Here is a 19,074-nt window from a genome sequence, read left to right on the forward strand (position 1 = left end):
AAATCAAAATGGTACACTACAAAAGGTCAAATAAGAAGGCAGTAACAGAAGAATTGAGGAAGAGAAAAAATATGCCATGTAAAAACAAAGCAAAATGGGAGAAATAAGTCCTTTATCAAAAATTAATATAAATGAATTAAACTCTCCTATTAAAAGGCGAAGGTTCTCAGAATGGATTAAAAAACAGAATGCTACTGTACGCTGTCTACAAGAGACTCATTTTAGATCCAAGACAAATAGGTCAAAAGTGAAAGGATGGAAAAAGGCATTCCGGGAAATAGTTACTAAAAGATAGCTGAAGTGGCTATCCTAACATCAGAGAAGATAGACTTTAAGTCAAAAATTGTTGCAAGAGGCAAGAAAGGACGTTAAATATTGATAAAAGTGTCAATCCATCAAGAAGATATAACAGTTCTAAACCCATGCGCCTAATAACAGAACTCCAAAATAGATGAAACAAGAATTGAGAATTGAGGGGAGAAAAAGACAGTTCTAAAATGATTATAAATGTCAATGCCATACTTTCAATAATGGATACAACAACTAGATAGAAGATCAATGAGGAAATAGGGGATTTGACTCATACTCTAAACCAACTAAACCTGACAGACATATACAGAACACTCCACTCAGCAACAACTGTTAGTGTTTCTGCTGAGCTAACTTTCTCAAGAACTTTGTGGATCTTCTATAGATTTCAATGGGGTTCACTTCATTAGACAAAAGCCACATCCATAGATCTTTTTCAGATAAGCCCTTCTAAATCTTGGTCTCCTGGTGAGCTGGCTAGGGGACAGTGCCCTTAAGCTTCCTAGAGGATATCTAGTTTGATTGATATCTGTAAGGCAAATCTTTATTCTTTGGAATAGCCTTTTATTTCTTGGTGAGGACGATTGGCCCTGAGCTGAAACCTATTGCCAATCTTCCTCATTTTGCTTGAGGAAGATTGTCCCTCTTCATCTAGTCTGTATGTGGGATGCCACCACAGCATGGCTTGATGAGTGGTCTGTGGGTCCAAGCCTGGGATCCGAACCCATGAAGCCCAGGCTGCCGAAGCGGAGTGCACAAACTTAACCACTACGCCACCAGGAGGGCACATCGAAGAGTCATTTTTGTGCCTGTTTACTCTACCTTTGGATTTTTCTGAGGTTTTAGCAGAAGATTGGACTGTCATACCCAGGAGAGATTCATGACATTCTAGTTCATTTGACCTTTTGGAGAGGCCGAGAAATTTCTGACTTATGAGGCCTTGGTTTCTTTTTAACAATTCTTTCCTCAATTTGTCTCTCCTCTCACACGTTATCATAAGCAGCAAGAAGAAAGCAGGAGGCACCTTTAACGCTTCACTTGGAAGTCCGCTTAACTATACAACCAGTTTATAAGTTTAGCTTCATACATAACTTTAGGATGTATTTTTGTTAAGCTTTCTGCCTCTGCATGACAAGGATCCCCTTCCTCTTGTTTCCAATAACATGCTCCTCACTTTCTTCTGGACTCTCACTGCAGCATCCTTAAAGTCTAGATTTCTACTAACAGTTTATTCAATGCAATTTAGGCTTTCTTTATCATGTTCTTCAAATTCACCTAGTCTCTGCTTATTTGCCTGATTCCAAAGCTCTGACAAGCTGCTCTAAGAAACATGTAAACTGTGAGACCTGCTTTTCTCTCTAGGAGACATACAGCAGCATCCTACTTCTAGGTATCAAATCTGTATTATTTTTATATCATTGTATAATAGGTTACCACAAACTTATTATCGTAAAACAACACACACTGTATCAAAGTTTCTGTCAGGAGTCCGGCATGGCTTAGCTGGGTTCTCTGCTCAAAGTTTCACAAGGCTGCAATCTAGGTGTTGACTGAGCTGTATTCTCCTTTAGAGTCTCAACTGGAGAAAAGCTGCTTCCAACCTTACACATGTTGGCAGAATTCGTTTCCTATGGTTGTAGGATGAGGTCCCATTTTCTTGCTGGCTGTCACCTGGAGCTGCTTTCAGCTCCTGGATCCTGCCCAGTGTCCGTTGCCACATGGCCCTCTCCATAGGCCTTCTTTGGACATGGAAGCTTACTTCTTCAACCCAGCAGAAGAGAAAATTATATGACCTACAGAAGATCCCCACCTTTCCTTTAAAGGCTTTCACCTGATTATGCCAAGCCCACTCAGGATTACTTTCCTTTAGTAAACTTAAAATCAAATAATTTGGGACCTTGATTGCATCTGAAAAATCCCTTCTCCTTTGCCTCATTCTATTGGCTCAAAGCAAGGAGAGGGCATTGTATAGGGCTTGAATCAAGGTACCCTCATCTGCATTTCAAGTGACAAAATATAAAGTGCTTATCCCAGTATCTGATATTCTCTAAGAAAAATACTTATAAAATATAGTGTGTTTTATAAAATATTGTGTATATTATACTTATAAAATAGTGTATATATCTGAGACCTGTGTATCAGGCACTTGTTCTGATAGTTTCCAAAGGCAACAAGCCATTCTTTGTAGCTTTGTGTGCCTCAGAGCAGGTGCTAGGGTTGTGTAAGTGAGGAAGAAGTAGAGACATGGGTGGTAGGAAGACGGAAGAGGAGAAGCAAAAATGTTCCTTAGTTCTTGTCAACTTTCCTGTTGCCTACAGACAAGGATTTGTGTGCTGGAGATAGATTATTTGCCCAAACTTTGGGATGCTGGAAAGAATTAGATAATGGTTTACCCTCCTAGCATATCATACAGTTTTGGTCTATCTGAATGCCAAATTATGAGGCTGGATTGAAAGTAGGCATCGGTTTATTCAAAGAAAGGCAAAATTGGCAACAAATTAATGGAGATGTTAAAGATTGTAATGTCTTCACTCCTCTGCCTGACTGAACTAGACCCTGTTTTAAGCCAATTTAGAGTCAAAAGTGTGAGTTAATATTTCAAAGTAGTTGTTCTCAATCTTGATTTTGCATAATGATCACCTGAGGATGTCTTAAAGACGTGGATTCACAGCCCCACTCACTGAGATTCTGACACGGAAGTTCTAGCTTATTGCTCAGGAACTGTCATTTTATAAACATCCCAAATTTCACTTTATAAATGCTGCCAAATGGTCAATCACAGTTTGAAAAAACACGCTTCTGAGGAGACATTTTTAGTGGAGAAAATATGTAAAAAATAAATTTGCCATTCCAGATGGACTGGACATGAAAGTACATCATCGGAGACATTTTGCTTCCTAGTTTCCAACTGAAATATTCTTTCTGGATGAATATTTGAATGAATACACCTGAAGGTTCAGTTGCTATTCTAGAATGTTCAACTGAGGGATTTTTCAGGATTTAGTTTCAAAGGATAAAGAAATACAAAAGACTATAACTAGCTATATATCTCTTCAAGGAATCATGTAGGCTAGATCCAGAAGTGCTGCCAACATCTGACTGACTCTAATACGTTTACAGAAAGAGAGATCAGATAGAATACTGCAGAAAAGTTTTCAAAAAACAATAGAAGAACATTTCCCAGATATACAGTATGACCTGATTCTTCATAATGAAAATATGCATCAAATGTTGAACAGAATTAACAATAATAACAAATATTCTGTTTAGATATATTCTCATATTCTTAAATTAAGGGTTTAAAGATTAAACAAATGAACAAACCGTGTTATTTATAGATAAGTTAAAAGAAGACTGATAGATTTCTCAGCAACAGCATGAGATACTACATGATATTACAGCGTTATTTTTAATATGCTTAAGGAATACGATTTGGAAACTAAGATTATATGTCAATCAAATTAGTAAAGGAAAAAGTAAAACTATTAGTTTAAAAAATTATTATTGTATAATTTAAAAATTGAGAGCAATTTGTAATTACAATTTCAGCTGGTTCAATATAGGAAATGGTTTGGATGAGGAGTGTGTGTGTGTGTGTGTGTGTTGGTGTGTGTGTTAGTGGTGGTTGTGAAGAATGAATATGTGCAAAATTGATAGAAAATTGTTTTTGAATGTATTGGGTAAGAATGGAGGTTAGTTATGACATAAAAAGGGTGATTATATCCTAACTAATGTAATAATGAAATTAATTAATGAAATCTCATCAGTATCACAAAGGAAGGAAAGAAAAAAATACAACAAAACAAGAAATTGTGAAGATGCATTGAAAAATGACAGAAATAAGCCAAGATTTCCATCTCTAGGTATGTACCAATAGAACTGTGTGCACATATGCATCAAGACATATCCAGTAGAATGTTAATAGCAGCACTTGTGAAAGTCATAAACTGGAAATAACTCAAATGTGCATTCACAGTCAAATGGGTAACCAAATTGTGGCATATTCATACAACAGAATGTTATACAACCATGAAAACAAATATCACAGCTACACACAACAATATGGGTGAATCTCACAACCTTAAGCTGTGAGAAAGAAACCAAATACAAAAGAATGCATACAATGTGATTCCCCATAAAGAAAGATAAAAAAACTGGCAAAATTAACTTATAGTATTAGAGGTCTGAATAGTGACTAGTGTAAACTTTTGGGAAGCAGAGGGTTAATGATGACAAGTGGACAGGGAGATGAGAGATTGTTCTGGGATACAAGTAGTGTTCTAATACTCCACCTGGGCATGCTAACATGGTCATTCAATTTGTGATACTCCATTGAGCTGTAAATCCTAGTAGGCTCTATGCTGATGGGATGATGGTCTCTATGGTTTGTGAAGTCGTTGGCAGATGGAGGACGGATCAAAAGACCAGGAGCAGGATCAAAGCAGTCTTTATTTTGTCCCCAGGAGCACAGTCAAGTTAACTGGTGTCCTTTTCAATTAAGTAATGTTGTAGGCAAATGGTTTATAGTATTTAGTTTCAAGTCTTTTGTAATCACATTAACAGAAAGCAGGCCATCTCAGATCTTATATAGAAAAGCCTATTGAGAACTTGAAACTTATTTCTTGAGCTGTCTGAGAAGCCTGGGCATGATCAGTCTGAGATAGGTTTGAAGGTACAGTTGGCCTGGAGTAGAGAAAGAGTTGTAGCCCTTTGGGATAAGGTTCAGGCTAGTAGGAAGTGGTGATTTTCAGAGACTGGCAGGTAGGCACAGGCTTGTTATTAACTGACTTATCCCTTCTAAAAAGGAGCACATAGTTCTTTCTTTAATTTCTTGTGGTTTAAGAAACACATAGATAAAGTAACGTGGACACTCATGTGCCAGAACATTGCATGAGATAAGAACTTATATTCAGAGATTTTCCCCGACATCCCACAAATCAAAATTTCCTTTCTAACTGCTACACTACCTCAGGATCTGATGTTGTGTCAGTCAAGAGGAAGAAAGGGGAGAATAGACCTCTCAGCTGTATCAGCATAAATTTGCCTGGAAAAGGGATAGAGCTCAGAAAGTAGATGTTATAAAAGCTTAGACGATAGTTCATTTTTCTAATCCGTATTGATCTCTATCTTGGTAAATTTCATGAAAACTGTTAATACTAAGTTGCTGAAACTGCCAAGAAACTTTGAGAAATTCATAACCCAAGATGTCTTCTTTCAGGGATAGTTACGAATTTTGGTTTTTGACTCTTTTGATCTAAGAAAATTACATATGCCTGTGTGGTTTGGGTGTGCACAGTAAACAAAAAAAAAAGAAAGAGATCATTACGTTGTCTGATTTCAAGACTTCCTATACAGCAACAATGAACAAGACAATATAGTATTAGTGAAAGGATAGATGTACGTCATTGGAAATGGAATAGAACAGAGAGTCCAGAAATAGACATACATATACGGTAAATTGATTTTCAAAGTGGAAAGAAAAGTCTTTTCAACAAATGCTGCTGGGCTATTTCGATATCCATGTGGAAAAAAATGAATTGACCCTACTTCTCACCACACACAAAATAACTCAAAATAGACCAAAGGCTTAAATGTAAAAACTACATAAAACTTCTAGAGGAAAACATAGTAAAAAAATGTTCATGGACTTGCAGTAGGCAAAACTTTCTTTGAACCCTAAAATCATGAGCCGTAAAGAAAAAATTGATCAATTAGACTTAATCAAAATGAAAAATTTTGGTTCTTTGAAAACTACCATTAAGAAAATTAAAGGCAAACTAAAGAATGGAAGAAAATACTTGCAACTCATATATCTTACAAAAGACTGGTATGTAGATTATATAAAGATTCTTACAGGCCAATAATATGTAAGAAATGCAATTTTTTGCACAAAACTGTGCAAAAAGTTTAAAGATAGAATTCAAAAATGGAGATATTGAATGGTCAACAAGAACATGAAAAGATGGTCAGCATCATCAGTCATCAGGGAAATGCCAAGTAAAACTGCAACGAGATAACACTACACGCTCATTAGAGTGGCTTAAATTAAAAAGACTGACAATATCAAATGTCAAGGAGGGTGTAGAGCAACTAGAACTCTCAGATACTGTTGTTAGCAACCACTTTAGAAAATTGTTTGGCAATTTCTTCAAAGTTAAATATGCACCTACCATACGACTTAGACATTTTACTTCCCGGTATCTACCTAAGAGAAATAAAAATATATGTCCACACCAAGATTTCTGTATAGATACTCAGGGCAGCTTTTTTCATAATAGCCCCAAATTAGAAATACCCTAAATGTCCATCAATAGGTAAATAGAGAAACAAAATATGTTATACAATGAAATAGTACTCAACAATACAAACAGATAACTACTCATGTATGCAACAACATATTTGAGTTTAAAAATGATAATGCTGAGTGAAAGAACTCATCCGGAAAATAATACATATAGTATTATTATATTTATATTAAATGCAAACTAGTTTATAGTAACAAAAGCACATCAGTGGTTGCCTGGGGTTGGCGCAGAGGGAGAGAGAGACTGCAAAGGGGCCCTAGGAATCTTTTGGGATGACGAAATTGTTTTGTATCTTACTTTTGAGAATGGCTTCAAGGTTTCACTGGTTTCCACTTGGCAAAATTCATCAAAATGTACACCTTAAATGGGTGCATTTTATTGTGCACAAATGACTTTTCAATAAAGTTGACATAGAAAACTAAAAACATTAATTTTAAGCCCAGATAAAGGAAGTCACATGATACCACCTTCTATGAGACTTTTCATTGGAAAACACAAGGCCCTTTTATGTGGAAATATATGCTCACATTTAGACATGACATTTCTGAGACCAGTTTACATTCAAATTATTCTAATTTGCTTTCAGACTGGTGAGGTTTCTAGGACTTTACCTGAAGTACTCTGAAGCCACACAGCAGGGAAAGAATGTTTTAGTTTCCTTACTATTTACATTTTTTGTCCTTATGTACCTAGTGATTAGTAGTAAATCTCTTAGCTACAGTTGAAGCAGGAGGCGTTGTTTTGAGGACAGAGCGGAACTGAACTGGGACCTGAACTAGGAACAGCCAAGTGCTTGGAGAATGTTCATGGATAATTAAAAAGAGTAAAGATGAAAGTTGATTCTCTGGGAGCTCGAGGGAATGAAACCAGTCCAGGGCCAGCCTGGGACAGATATGTGGTTCTCACAAGCAGGGGCCCATGAGGTGGAAATTAAATAAATGCATTCCAAATTGCACTCACCACCTTCTTTCCAAATCTCTTCTTCCTTTGTTTCCTCAACACACTCATTCTATTCTCATCTTCCCAGTGTCTCAGGCCCCAAAGAGAGTCCTCTTTGACTCTAATCTCCTTAACACACACCCCCATAATCAGACACCACATCTTCATAATTTTACATCAATTTACACACACTTATTGATCTCCTTCTAAGTGCCAGACACTGTGTTAGACAATGGGGTTAGAGAGGGAAATAAGAAAGATCTGAGAGGGTCCCTCAAACCCACAATCCAGAAACTTAGGCAGGGGGCTAGGAGTACAGGAAAGTTACATCAGAGAATTAGTTGAGACTCTCTCAGATTTGGTGACCTCACTTTCTAATTCTAGAGAATGTAGAACCCATGTGGTCAGATTTTTCTCATCTGCAAATATTTTTACCTTCAAATTGAGACTCTAATTCCGTTCTTGTGTTTTTCCCTCCTGTCCCTAGGGATGAAGTGTCCCTAATATCTTTGCAATAATAACTCCGTCCTCTAAATCCTGCTCTTATTCATTGCCTCTTGGGTCTTGTTTTCTGTGTCTTGAGGCTAAAATATCTTGAATATCTTACTTTCATGGTTGCTTCTCTTTGGACCAGAAAACATGCTCAAGTCCTCACATTCCACTGAAATGCAGATTGGATCCTGCCTCCTCTATAAGATTTTATCTTCTTTATGTTCCCTTTATTGCCAGAGTTCTCAAAAAAGTATTTGAAATTTGGCACTTCTGGCTCGATAAATGTTTGTTGATGAAGGCATCTCATTGACTTCTCATTATTTAGTCTCAGTTCTGCCCTCATCTTTTTCTAGAAAAATTCTCCATAAGCCTGATACTCACATTCTAATCACCTAGTCCAGGAGCCTCTCCAACTTTCATCCTGCTCAATCTCAGAAACTTCTCTTTGTTGACTATCTCTCCTCTCTTGTACTCCTTATGATAATGTGCCTTTGAGTGAACTAGACCATACAAGGACCATGGATCAGAGGCTTTGGCAAAGTTACGTTAAAAATTCCAGCATTTATTCTGCAGGTATTTATTGAGGGCTTTCAGCATGCTGGGAAATTTTCTAGGTGCTGTGGGTTTATTGATGTATAAAACAAGCTAAATCTCTGCCCTTGGCGAGTTCACATTCTAGTGGAGGGAAGTCGACCATGAGCTTGTAAATACTTGAATAAGCAAAATAATTTCAGATTGTTTTAAGTGCTAGGAAAGAAATTATCAGGTAGTGAGATGGAGAGCAACTTGAGGCTACTTCTAATCGTGTGGTTAGAGAATAGGTATTTGAGGATTGTGACTCTGCTGCTAATTATGAGCTGCTTTAGGCTCTTCATGCAGTATCCATCCTTTTTTTTTATCAAATATAATGATCCTGCTTCTCCACTACTGAGTGTTTATCTGAAGGAATCAAAAACACTAACTTGAAGAGATCTGAACCCCCATGTTCATTGCAACATTACTTACAATAGCCAAAACACGGACACAACCTAAGTGTCCACTGATGGATGAATGAATAAAGAAAATGTGGTAAATATATAATGGAATATTATTCAGCCATAAAAATGAAGGAAATCTTGTCATTTGTGACAACACGGATGGACTTTGAGGACATTATACTAAGTGAAATAAGTCAGACAGAAATAGACAACTACCTTATGAACTCACTTGTATGTGTAAACCAAAAAAACAAACAAACACAGAAAACAACTGAACTCAGAGAACAGAAAAAAGATTGGTAGTTGCCAGAGATGGGAGGTGGGGGGGTGGGCAAAATGGGTGAAAGAGGTCAAAAGATACAAATTTCCAGTTATAAAATGAATGAATCCTGGTGATGTAATGTACAGCATGTTGACTGTAGTTGACAGTATAGTATTTTATGTCTGGAAGTTACTGAGAGACCAGACTTTAAAAGTTCTCATGACAAGAAAAAAGATTACAACTATGTGTGGTGATGACATTGACTGGACTTATTGTGGTGATCATTTTGCAATATACACATACACGGAATCATTAGGTTATACAACTGAAACTAATATGTCATATGTCAATCACACCTCAGTAAAAAGGAAAAAAATTTTAGTGTGACTCTTAGTCTCTGCCTCCTATCCTAGATCTTATTCCTTTTGTATTTGGAGCCGTTCTTTGGACTTGCTGGACTAACTATGGAGAACGGCTTCTCCAATTAGAAACTCATCCTAAATTCCTGGCTCTAGCCAGTTGGGGGAATTCATACAACTTTGATAAGAAAAACGTGATGTGGACACCTTTTATGTCTTGCAAGCCCATTTTTCCTATTTCTTCTCCTAAACTGTGGTCACTGTTGGATACTTATCAAATATTGGGCATTAGTTGGCCCTGTTCATTTGACTGCTCTGTATGAGAAACTCTTTATCTGTCTCCCTGTCATGGTCCATCTTTCACATTGCATCCTGAAACTCGTATTTATCATTTGCTTGTTTAAAAAACTTTGAAACTCTTCCTTGGTTTATGGTATGATCAAATTACTTGGCCTTGGCATTTAAGATCCCTCCTAATCTGGCAACGATCAACCTACTGACATTCACAACCTCTCTCTTTCCTTTCTCTATCTTCTAGTTTACTTCCTTTCCCTAGAAACTACACTCTGCCTTCTTCCTTCAACCTCACAGTTTTCTTAACCCTGTATTTTTAGGAGGAACAGAGTATGCCACCCCAAAATGTGCACTTTTGCATGTGGATTGTTTTGAGCTGAAGGAAATTAAGATCCAACAGACTCAGGAAAAGGTTTCTACTTCTCCCTTAACTTCCTGAAAGCATTTAGATAAGGGAACTGTACCAAGACGGGAGCTATTACCAGAGATAGTTTTTATATCAGAATGACTTATCTGCCTGGCATAGCAAATATTTGGTAAACATTTTCCTGCCCTTTGAAGCCCAGACTCTTAGCCACTTCTCCTTACCTCAGGATAGCATATAAGCCTCAATTGCCTGATGGCCTTTGAGTCTTCATGTCTTTATGCGCCTCCTGTATGTACGTAATTAAGTTTTGTCTTCTCCTGTTAATCTGTCTTATGTCAATTTAGCTATTAGAACAGCCAGTTATTGTTCCTGACCCAGTTCAAGTTTCTCCTTATTTGTGAAGCCTTCCATTTGTCTTCCAGTTGGAGTTACTGCCTCTCTTGTCTGTGGTTAAAATAGCACCTCTTCCTTATGTTCATCATAATAACAATGTTAAGCTTTTCCTGAGTCTTTTGTTCCTGGAAGACAGTGATGGTTGAAGAAATCCATCCACCCTTTCCTCCTCTGGGAAACAGCTGACTGCAAAGAACCACCCTTCCCTTTGACTGGCTCAGATAAGACTCACCCCTGTCTCTCTTTTTTTACTTATAATGAGGTCAGACACAGACTCTTTAAATTCCCATTCTTTACCTCATAAGAGATTAGCTGAGCTATTTCTCCCACTGATCAATTGAAACAAAGTGTTTGTAACATGACTGAACATTAGTTAAGCCTCTCTCCTTTCCCCAGGCCCCTGGACTTTGACCCACCCTCCTCCTGACCCAGAACACAACTCCCCATTAAAGATCTCTCCTAAGAATCTGCAGACCTCAGGGAAAACCATTCCCTGATTATCCCACTCTTTTCATACCTGTTCTTTCTAGCCTCGTTGACATTGCCCCATAAAGAAAATCCCTTTCTGCCTGACCTTTGAGATGCTGACAGCCCTATGGATGGATTGTTTTCCCTATTGCCGTAGTGTCCTTCCCCTTATTGCAATAATCCTTTCAAATAATGTCTCTCTTTACCTAAGTCTGGATTTATTTTTATTTCATAAGACAAGTTACCAAATTATTTCATTGTCTGTTTAGATACTGTACTCCGTTTCCCCCAGATTTGTAGCTGTTTTTTGGAACAATGATGATGGCAGATTCATATTTGTGTTACTAATATAATGTAATCTGCTTGTGTCTCTGACACTTCTCTATGGCTATTCCCACCAATTCCTGCTTCTATTTTAGTCTCTGAGACTGTCATTGTATCTGTCTGTCTACCCCATTTCCCTCCTTTTTCTTCACCTACTTGTCTCCTTGAGGCCGTGCTCCTGTCTTCAGGTTGCTCCAGAGAAAACAGAGACAAGGCAGAGTAGATTCCTTCCGTGAGCCGGGTAGGCTGCAGACTCACATCTCCAGCCCAGACTTTAGATTCCTCTGTGGCAGAGAGAGCTGAACTTATCCTTTGACCAAGAAGTGAGAAACTGGTTTCAGTTTGTTTTTATTGGTCACTGTGGTTTTAAAAAAAAATATTCACCCGATTAAAAGGAATCATCTTTCTTTCTCCTTTGTTTCTTTCCCTTCTCTCTTTCCATTGTGATTCCTCCATTTTAAACTTACTTCAGATAGAAGACTAATGTTGGGCAGGGGAGTGTTTGTGTACTAATGGTGAGGGTGGTTGAGCACAGGATGATGAACACAACAGACACAGGGTAGGGAAGGAATCTGGGAGAAGAGAGCTGGGCACATTAGAGTTTCTTCCTCAGGGAAAGTCCTTTAACTGCCTTACTGTTCTAGTTTTCAAGTCACCCAAGGACAGAGAGAGAAGCAGGTTCCCAGTGCTAATGAAACACGTCAGTTTTTATTTCCTGCAAAAGACCTTTATGCCAGAATTAGCTATTTGTTTACAGTGGTTGATTTGAAAATTAACAAAGTTTCCAATACCGTAATAGCTGATTTGGATGATTCAACACTAAAGTGACCTAAACTTTTAAAAGCGTATAGTGTGTTCACGACAAGAAAGAGAGACTTTCACTGTTCTCTATCTTTTATATTAGAGCTTTTTAGTATTGTTATTTCTGACAGTTTTCCCTCAAACCTAAATCCCATGTAAAACACTTTGTTTTGTTGATTATCTTTCTCCATGGTCTAATTCATTATAACATTGCTTGTAGATAGAGACCTCCTGCCTCATGATTCTTCCTCTATTTCAATCTTTGTATGTCTGACATACACATATTCTTCAAGGTAAACCTCATACTCATTTTTTCCAGTTCCTCAAGAGATGCTACCCACATCATCCCATCTTTCCCCCTGCCTCTCTCAGTAAATCTGCACAACTCTCCCTGCAAGGACTTACACTGAGCTCTTCTGGGCTGCTCTCTCACAGCACTTACTTCACACTCTTGTAATGCTCCTATCACATCGTGCAGCCTTGTAGCTGTTTGCTTGTTTCTGGGAAGTCTCTCAACTCCTAAAATTCAAACATCCCATCTCCCTGTGCTCCTCCCTGTTGGGCGGGGGGCGGGGGGGGGTGATCTGTCATTTTCATCTTTATATTCCAGTCCCAACACAGTGCATGAACTGTGTAGATGATCAAGAAATGTGTGATGATTGAATAGGCAAATTAGCATATCTGTCTGAGCTTGTTTCCTCAGGTATATGTGAGGATACTAAGAGCTATTTCAGTGAGTGACCTGAGGAACAAAGAGGAGGTAAGGGGGCTAGCTTAGTGTCTTACCAATAAGACTTATCTTTTCCACTCTTTTCCCTGAGAGTAGGATCATAGGTGTTTTCTAACAGGCAAGTGTTTTAATATGAGAGAAAAGTTTGAGTCCAGGATCCCATAGTTACTAGCATGGAATTAAAACCAAAGATGGAGTACCCCTAAAAGAGAAAGACAAAATGGACTCTGTGTGGCTAACCAGGACCTAAAACAAAGCAGAGTCAAGCAACCATGCCATAACTGAGGTGCAGTCATGTACTCTGCTCTCAGAAGAACTACGACTTGTACCTGAAACTGAGCATTCCTTCCTAATGGATGGTCAGAAGCCTGATATAGCTGATTTCAGAACACCCATATGTATAGAGGAACCAGTAAATCATAGGGCTTTCAAAACAGTGCATGTGGTCCATGGGTTTTGCCTTTATAAACTCTGCCCTCCCACGCCCTCCCTGGAGTGCACTTTTGATTTGTTCTGAAGACTGCATCTCCCTGGTTGCAAACTGTATGAGGAAGAAAGCTTTCCTAACTAAATTCTTGTATTTTAGATATTGTTGTCAACACTAACTATATTTACTTAAGTCTTGAGTGTGGGAAGGCGACTTAAGTAATGAGATGAAGATGAGTGGTGGAATGAATTCATGTAGTAATACTATCTATCTCACCTAACATTAACGAGCATAAAATGACATAGGTTAATCTTGCTCAATTCCTGGCTGAAGTAGATATTCAGATATGAATTCTTTTCTCCCCAGCACATAATTGGTTTGAAGATCAAATCTAGAACAAGAGGCAACAAGGGGAATGTCTCCAACTGCAGTGTTCCCTCAAGTGTTTAATTTGAACCTCTGAGCATTTCTGCATGTGTGCCACCATCTTACAGTTCTTGGGGGATTTTTGTGCACTCTTATACTGGGTCTTGTGTGAGTGCCTATGTCTCTCTATTGCTGTGCTCTGAGTCTACAGATGATAGAGTCTGTGTCCGATCTTCCTCAGATTCTCTCACAGTGGGAGCACATTTTCGGGATATGGTAAGATCTCAGTCGATGTTTTATAAATTAATAAAAGAAGTAAAGCAGTCCCATGGCCTCAAAGTCAAATGCACAGCAAGTTCACTCCACCCCACAGCTGCTTCCTGTTATTGAGGTCAACATCAAAACTGAGAAAAGACTTTTGGTTTCATTTCTCAATCTCATCTCAATTTCCAGAAATGCTTGTTTCTAACACAAGTGTTTGTTAAATGATCAATGAAAGTTCTTCATAAGCTGTTTCCTCTAGGCTTTCCTGTTTCTTTTTTTCCTGACAGTTTCCTGACTTAAGTCCCATTTGAAAAGTTCTAGTCTTATTCTGAATAAATCAAAGGAAAATAAATTCACTCAGACCTCCCCAGGGCTACTAGAGAAAGCCAATCACCTAGGGGCCACCCAGAGCTGGGACTAGGGTGAGGCAAGAGAGGCAGCTAGGGTGCAAGGGAGCTTGAGAGTGAGGGAGTGCTTAAACTTTGCTCTCTAGGTGCTGTGGAGGATCAGAATTGGGCACACCAAAATGTGTCTCTTTGGCATGAGGATTATTTTGGACTACTACATTTAAAAAACTGCAGACAGGAGAGATGCTTTGAAAACCAAGTAGAAGCTACCCTTTGTAAGAGATATTTAGATTTGTAAGAGAAATCTCCATTTGTAAAGATGTCTCCCTCTCTATACCAGGAAGAGGGGATGACCCTATCTCTAGAAACTCTCATCAATGTGGAAGGCAAGAACTTAAATCCGAATAATAACCCTACTCTTGTTCATTGTGTTTTTCTAGTGATCTCTCATAATTGACTCCTCCTCCACCCCAAACATCTTCCTTTGTCTTTAGCTTAAGATGCTATTTAAGATGACAACCTTGGCCATTCTTGCAAGTTACCCAGTTTTCCTGGGTTTCTCCCATGTTTACATGTTATGAAGTTGTGTTTGATTTTCTCCTGTTATTCTGTCTCATATCAATTTAATTCGTCAACCACCCAGAAGGACCTAGAGTGGGTAGAGTATCGGCTTTCCTCCCCTACATTGCCTCACTTGCCTCACCCTCCTTCTAGACCTACTCTTGGCTCTGACTAAAGTTCTGTGGAGTGGGCCAATCCATCTCTAATCCACTGCTTGGAGAGAGAGGAGCAACTGAGATCACTGGGTCTTTCCTTCCTGGCATCTCTCCCAGATCCTTTACTCCAGCTGCTTCATCTTTGGCTAAGAGAATATATCTTTTAAGTGACTCTGTTAGCCTCTTCTGAAATCTGGTGAGAGATACTTGTCAACAGAGAAAGAGAGAGGGAAGAGGAAGAAAAATCAGAGAACACAGTGAAAGACACAGAGGCATCAGATCCTGCCCTCAGTGGGCTTCTCTCTCTACCTGTCAGGGTAGTGTCCTGCTGCAACCAGTAAGGCTTTGCTTGCCAGAGGAGGGAGAAAGGAAGAGCGCCCTCCTTTTCTCCTGTGAGCCCTGTGTTTTCCTGCTTCTACTGTCTGATCATAACTCTATCCTACTCACTTCAGAAAATTTGAGTTTCTGAACAAATTACCAGGTGGCATTATCCTTGCAGATGCCAGGCATAAGAGAATTAGGGTTTATTTGTCTAGTTAAGACATAGCTATTGTCATTAGTCCCCTTAAAGTCAAGTATTTACGTGGAAAGCAGACTCAAAGTCCCATCTCACTACCTCCTAATTGTATGATCTTGGGTCACTCATTTAATCTCCTTTTTTCATGGTGTCAATGAAATGAAAGAATTCCAGTGCCTAACCTGAAGTATGGGCTCAAAAAAGTAATTCTTCCCATCTCTTCTTCACATTCAAGTCCTGCTTCAAGGATACTTTAGCGTAAACTCCATCTCAGCCTCCTGTGAGAATGTTGAAACCAATTACGCAAAACACAAGATGGAATTCAAGGAAGCTTCCACCACCAAGCCAGTGGGAGAATCTCCTGTAGCTTTCTAGGCATTTTGACATTTCCTGTAAGTGATGGTATTGAGCACTCTAGAATCCAGGATAAAAATACACTGATGGGGATCTAGAAGAATAAATATAGAAAATTTTTAATGGATAAGGATTTAGAGTGGTCCCCATTGTAGAGAACCCTGAAGGATTTCAGCATGGCCAGGTAGAGTACAAAGAGCATTCAAGTCAAAACCTTAACTTAGGAAAGTGACCTCATGGAAATGGTAGAGATAGGCTTAAGGAAAGAGCTTTCATAAATATGACAGTAGTTGTGGACTTCTTTGGCCCTGAAGGGGAGTCAACTACATTCTAGTACCACTGGTGAGTATTGAGAGCATTAGAAGAGGTTACTAATCACTAAAATTACCCCTGGGGTTTGAGGTCATGTTTGAGGAGGAAGCTGATCCAGGATTTTTGTTAGTTTGGCTAAATCAAGACTTGGAGTGGATGTAATTTGGGCTTCCACTTTAGGGGAATACATTTGAACCCTCAAATTCATTAACCAGACATTTGTTTACATATACAATTCAAGCATACCCTGTTGGTTCTTCCACCAAAATATATCCTGAATCAGGCCACTTTTGACCATATGCATCACTAACCACCATCCTAATTCAACCTACTATCATCTCTTTCACGGAGTGTTTCAGTAGTCCTCTAACTCATTCCCTTGTATTGATCACTGTCATTGAACTCTCCTCCACTCCTCTCAGTCTATTCTCCACACAACATCCTTGCAAATTGAAAGTAGAATGTCACACTGCTAAGAAATCTCCAAGAGCTTCCCAACACAGTCTTAGCAAAAGTAACAACCTTACAATGTCCCACAAGGCCCTACATCTTAATCATCAACATCATTGTCATCATTATCATCAGTAGCATCACTTGAATCCTCTTCATCAGTTTTTTCCTAGGCATCATCTTCATCCATTTCATCATTTTTTTGTTCTTATTTTTTTAATAGTCATTTTTTGCTGGAAAAGTACATTTACAAAACATCTTATTCTATAGCCCTTGTTAAATTGTACCATTCTAGCTGAGAAGGAAAGTGTTTTTCCTCCCACCTTAGTCAGAATAAAGACCAATATTGTCTTAGCCTGGCTCTATGCCTCCCTGTCCACTACACTGTGGAGTTTCTCTTGTGATCTATTTCTCTAGGCTCTGTAGATTGCCAGAGATTCAAATATTGAGATGTGGAATTTTCCATTTCTATTTTCTGAAAAGCACTGGGGAGGTCAAATGAGTTACCCAAGTTCTCACAGCTTATGTATGCTTTGTCTTGTACTCAGCCTCAAAGAGTAGTCTTCTTTCCACTTCTGCAGCTAAACTCAGTTTCCGTGGGACATGCATGATGTTATAGTCAGTTTCTGATTAAAATAGCAAATATACAAAATAAATTCATAAAAGCAAAATTCTATCCTCTGACAGATTTATGCTTTATGCCTTAATTAGACTGTGACTATCTCTTTAAAACCCTATTAGTTAGGATTTATACCCTAATAGTTATGAAAGTGGCACAATATAACATGATTCTTTTCTCTAGCCAATATAATTATCCCTTTCTGATGTCTATGCCATCCCAAAAATGTTTAGATCACAAAACAGGAATTTCATCAGATTGTGACTGCTGTTCTCACTCCACCATCTAAGGATGCTTTGGGACCAACGTCCTGGACTCTTCTCGGTTGCTCTCTCCTAAACTCAAGTCTTGATTTTACTCCCTTAGTCAAGTCTTAACAACTGTTATTTTTAATACATTCTTAGGAACACATCTCACCAAATCTCTAATCTCTAAGACCTTCCAACAACTGTCAGTCTGACAGCACACGCAGTAGATGATGGAGCTTGTCCTTCTGGCCCAACAAGAATGCGAAGCCCAGCCAGCCCTAAAAATTACTTGGACCAACTTCATTGTTTTTATTTAACATCTCTTTGTGGCTATCGTTCTGTCTCTCTATGTATCTATCATCTTCATCTCTTTTCTCCTTCAAACTTGCCATTTTCATATTGCTGATTGATTCCTTTACTCTGTTACTGTTCACGCATCTTTTTCTCTCTGCCTATTTCTTCCTTTCTTCACCTCTATAACTTCCACATCCTCCTCTTTCTTCTCCAACCACCTACCTGTCTCTAGAGATAAATCCAGGCTGCTCAACTCCAGGAACAGGAGTGAAGGAGCAGTTTCCTCCTGGAGGCCTCCAGGCACAGCCCTTTAGAGTCTTAAAGAGTCAACCCAGGCTCCACCCAGTTCATAACAATTTTCCTCTGGCAACAGGCAGGGCAGTTTCATCCAACAGTTAAGAAGAGAAACTGATTTTTGGTTCAGTGATGATTGTTAGGCTTCTACAAATCCTGTATGCAGTACTCAGGTCTGACATAGGGGTAGAGAACAGGAGAAGAGAGTAGGGGAGACATGAGAGATGGTGATATGTGATGCAGGCTCATGGAGTCCTATGAGTTCTGGGAGCCAGGGAGACTTTACAGGAGGTGGAGAGTTATGTGTTTTTTTCCACTCAGTGCTCCAGGATCCACAGAGGGCTTGATCTGTGGAAACACGAATGTGTTTTTGTTTTGTTTTCCCTCCACTCTTGCAACTCTTGATAGTATGACAGTATGGACAGATAATTATGAGTTTCTAGTCTGAATTATGTTCTATGCTCCAATTCATTAATTCAATCAGTATTCTTATAGCCAATGTATTGGATCATAGAAAATATATTTATATTAAATGCGATAATAGTTTCGTGTGTTTGTTAATGATAATACTCCTCAGTGAATTGTTTGGCATGGTGACAAAATGAGTTCAATAAAGTCAGTTCTATGAGAGGCCAAAACAATATGTTCTGACCAATATTCAAGTCTTCAGAAGTGAGGCTTTGCTCCAAAGAAAAAGCATAGACGTTCAAATCACAACCTGGGAAATCTTCAAAAGGCATAATGCTTACCAATTACTCATTGTGTCATAATATATCTTCTTCAAGGCACCCCTAGGAAAAAATATATATAAAATAAATTTTTAGAGAATATCAAGAAGTTTTTAAG

At 38.6% G+C, this 19,074-nt stretch overlaps 1 protein-coding gene across 9 annotated transcripts in view; it reads right to left on the minus strand.

Annotated features, from left to right (window-relative positions):
* The window catches only part of LOC106825131 (interferon-induced very large GTPase 1-like), a 99,435-nt gene extending 87,456 nt beyond the window's left edge, over positions 1 to 11,979 (minus strand). For 2 of the 9 annotated variants that reach the window (XM_044751639.2, XM_070490938.1), the window contains exon 1: positions 11,646 to 11,897. The gene's annotated coding sequence lies outside the window, so the exon portion shown is untranslated. Of the gene's footprint in view, positions 1 to 10,525; positions 10,823 to 11,645 lie in introns of all 9 variants that reach the window. The other 7 variants (XR_011495847.1, XR_011495846.1, XR_006516021.2 and 4 more) reach the window with 7 other exon arrangements.
* Positions 11,980 to 19,074: the final 7,095 nt, after the last annotated feature.

This window comes from Equus asinus, chromosome 20 (genome assembly GCF_041296235.1).
Source record: "Equus asinus isolate D_3611 breed Donkey chromosome 20, EquAss-T2T_v2, whole genome shotgun sequence".
Lineage (NCBI taxonomy): Eukaryota > Metazoa > Chordata > Mammalia > Perissodactyla > Equidae > Equus > Equus asinus.